A 3,995-nucleotide genomic window follows, 5' to 3' on the forward strand; every position below is an offset into this window, starting at 1 on the left:
GTAGCTGTGCCACTTCTGAGGGAAGGGGAGGCTGCAGGGACCCAAGGGAAGCCTCCTCCTCTCTGCCAGAGCAGCCAGACCGCTCCTGTGGGCTCTGTGGGACTCTCTTGCCCAGGATGAGTGAGGCTGTGGAGAATGGTGCTTGGCTCAGAGATGAGCTTCGGTTCCGCTGATTTTCAGTGTTAAAAATTGCCAAATCTCCATTGCTGAGCATAAAATGGGAGCAAAGCACAGCGATTAGCATCGCTAGAAGACTACTAGAGAGGTAGTTCATAGAGAAACCAGAGTGCTGAGGATGGACTGTGCCAGAGAGGGCTGAGGAAGACTGTAATGGAAAAAAGGCTCTCTTACAGCTTGAAAGGGAGTCAGTCTCTGTTGTAACTCCACAGTCCCATGAGAAGCTGTCACTGTTAAAATTGCCTTCTCATCTGATCATACCCCAGATGAGTCTTTTCATCCCCCTCAGATAACAGGAACAATCCTGTTTCTGACTCCATGTTTCATCAGGGACAAACCTGTCCTTATGGAGCATCTGTCCCATCCAACATACGTTGGTTTCTGTCCCATTTGCCTACATATAGCTCGTGATTTATCACAAACCATATCTCTGTTATAAAACTCCTTCAAAATGAGATGAATCTTTTTCTCTGTCAGTCCCCCTTCTTATCCAAAATGAATTATTGTACTACAAAACCTAGTCCTAGATTCCAGCCTTCCTGGTATTTCTTTGTTCTTACTAGGAAAATAGCGTTTTTCTGGAAGAAGTTTCCCCAGAAGTGGATCTCTGTCCCTGCAACAGCCCTCTGACACAGTCCAGTCTCACTACAGTGCCTTCTGCCATGTTCCAGGTGTCTGTCTCTCTGTTGTGCCATCCCACATCTCTTTCAGCCCACTCATCCCCTCTGAGGTGAGTCCATTATAAATGCCCTGCCCCATCCAAAGTGAATCTTTCCCTGTGATAAACCGTCTGATCACCTGCCTGGTTTTGTTTTTTTTTCTTTTTCCCTGTTATGCCCCAACCCAAATGAGGTGTATTTATCTCAGTTATAACCCCTTTTTATCTCAAGTGAGTGAGTCTCCTGCTATTAGCATCTGTCACATCCAAGGTGAGTCTGTCTGTTATAACCTCCTGTCCCAGCTGAAGTGAATCTTCCTCTGTCATAATCCCTCATCTCATCTGAGGCAAGTCTGCTCATTATAATCTTCTCCAGCTGTGCTGAGTATCTTTCTGCTGTCACATCTCAGCCTAACTTTGGTGAGCCTGGTTATAATCCCCTGCCTCATCCATGCTGATATACCTCTGTACCCTCCATACTGAATCTCTACCTACTGTGCTTCATCAGACACAAGCCTGACTGTCTTATCACCCTGTCTAACCTAAGATCAGGTCTTCCCTCTTGTGCTGTGACTATCTTCCTGCTTTTTTATTATTATTCCTCATACTTAAACCTTTCTTCATGAACTTCAGCCTCTGAATCTCAGAAACTTGCTGTCTGTCAAGAAATAGGTTGAGGGATCTGTATAGACCTTTTCCTTGCTCCATGCAGTCGTAAGGTGCTCATGGACACATGATGCTCCCAGGAGCCTGGAGTGACATTCATTGTGCAACATCCAGAACAATGCCACTCCACTGCTTCCTCTTTTAGCTCATGGATGGTGCCAAGATGGGTATTTTCCTGGCACACTTAATGCCCAACTGGTGGCCCAGAGTTATGACTGAGCCTGCTGCCTTCTGGCTATGAGATATATCCGTTTATAGGTGATTATATGATATGATATAATCAATAGTACATTATATACAGTAACGTAGTACAGTACCACTCGCAAGACCATAGAAAATATTACATATTGATTTGTCCCTGCCAGCAGCCTTCCCTCGAGCAGCCCCTTCTCTCTTTCTTTTCCACCCCAAGCCAGAGCACGGCTGTTTACTGGCACTGATCCCTGGCATTTTCTCCTCTCCACAGGCTTATTTGCACAAGGGAAAGTTCTCAGGTTCCTGAAATCTGGAGTCCATGACAGATTTGACTAAGAGAAAACAAAGCAAAGATCAGGCTTGGTGGAATGAACACTCTGTGTGTCAGTGCAGTTTTCATGTTTTAGATGGACTGGGCTGCAGGGGGTGGCTTTCAGGAGGACTAGGGGAGCTCTGATCCTCCCTGCAGAAAGCTGGCACAGAACTCCTGGGTTCAGATTCAGAAAAAAATGTATGTTCCTTTATCAGTGCTTGCCTCAACTTGTCTGCAGTCTGTGAAGCTGTTGGCCTTTGAGGATTTTTCCACATATACCAGTCAGTGTGCATGGCTGTGCACACCATGATGCTAATATACATGGGTATTTTTGCAGTAGATAATTATTCTGGTATTCTTTAGATTCTGCATCACCATACATGTCTGAGCAGGTGTTTGTCTGTGGCAGCTGATTTCGGCTATATTTGATTTTCAAGGATGGCAGCCCTACACTTTGCATGGTGTTTGATGTGAGTGGATGGGTGTACAGTACAACTTCCACTGACTGTCATTAAACTAGATTTTACCCTTAGTGAGTTGCCCTGGGTGGTTACACAGTTTAGTACACACATGCACACGTATTTGCAATTCTTGTCTGCCTTCAGAGCCCTGTGCACGTCTCCTGTGTGTGCACTGGCCATGCCTTTGTGTGAAGAAGCTGAAATCACAGCTTTCCCGAGTCACTGTAAGAGTCTCTTTTCCTTCATTTATTCAGGGGCCCTTCAGATCTTGACAAATCTGTCACTCTAAATTTGCGAGAGATTATGGTGCTCTCTGCCTAGCACGGAGAGAGGTGATATATGATATCTGCTGCCCCTATTGATTGCCTGATCTGGTGGCAGAGGGCTGGCGAAATGAACTTGAAATGAACATCATGCCTCAACTCATTGTGCGTATAATACACTACTTAATCCCACATTTTTGAGCCGCTATGGAATTCAATTGATCAATCATGTCCCTCTGATAGTACTGTTTTAGGGGTTATTGCTGCTCTGCTCACTGACCTTTCTATTTATTTATTTATTTGTGTCAGTGTGTGTGTGTGTGTGTGTGTGTGTGTGTGCGTGCGTGTGTGTGCCTGCACGTGCATATAAGGGTAAATGTGTATTTAGGGAACTCAGGATCAGCTGATGAGAAAAGATCTGCAGCACCAGTGGGAAATGAAAGAATGGGGTTAGATAAGAAATCAGAATGATCAAAGCAGGCAAATGGATAGGAAGGGGTGGCAAAGTTTTAAGGAGAAAGGCAATGCTTTAGTTTAGGTAGAAGTTCGGCACATGGCAGAGGGGACACTCTGCCATGGCCTAGGCTTTAAAATCTAAACAAGCAAAGAAACTTTTGACAGAGGCCTATAGGCTACCTTGGGCTGGATCTTGTCTAAACAGCTTGCAGTAATTTTGGACTTAATAATAGTAGGGTACATGAATCCCAAACTTCACAAAGCAATAATAGGAACTATGCATATAGATTTTACTTATAAAGCAGAGAAGATTTCACAGAGGTGATCCTGAAAGACAGATTTATGTGTCTTGTGTTGCTAACATTGAGATATTCACAGTCACAGATAATTTTGTTTTCAAAACCAAAGGATTTCAATTTCCCCATGTTTGTCTTCTAGTGTTAAAACCTATAGAGGATGTGTTTTCATTTTTTTCCCTAAAACTGCAAGGGACAGACACATCTGGTTTTAAATCAAAGTTGCAATTCTCATCTAAGCACATGACTCTGTGAGCTGGACTATCAGGAGAAGCCTCAAATAGTGTAATACACAAAGTATGGAAGCTGACAACCACATGAATATGAGCAAAGGTGGCAGAAAGGAGTGCAGAGGACTTTAAGGAAGAGATGGGTTCCATCAAAGGGCTGTGGGTACCAGTGAAGCAAGAGCTCATGGAGAAAACTTGAGTTGGGAAGGACTAGCAGTTCCCATAAGGAATGGCACTGTGGTGGGCAACAGTCACTTCAACTGATGAAGAACACTGCTAG

At 44.2% G+C, this 3,995-nt stretch overlaps 1 protein-coding gene across 1 annotated transcript in view; it reads right to left on the reverse strand.

Moving 5' to 3' along the window:
- The window catches only part of PAX2 (paired box 2), a 52,483-nt gene that overhangs the window by 26,744 nt on the left and 21,744 nt on the right, over nucleotides 1-3,995 (reverse strand). The window lies entirely within an intron of this gene.

The sequence above is a fragment of the Acanthisitta chloris genome, unplaced genomic scaffold (genome assembly GCF_000695815.1).
Source record: "Acanthisitta chloris isolate BGI_N310 unplaced genomic scaffold, ASM69581v1 scaffold12093, whole genome shotgun sequence".
In the NCBI taxonomy this organism is placed as follows: Eukaryota; Metazoa; Chordata; class Aves; order Passeriformes; family Acanthisittidae; genus Acanthisitta; species Acanthisitta chloris.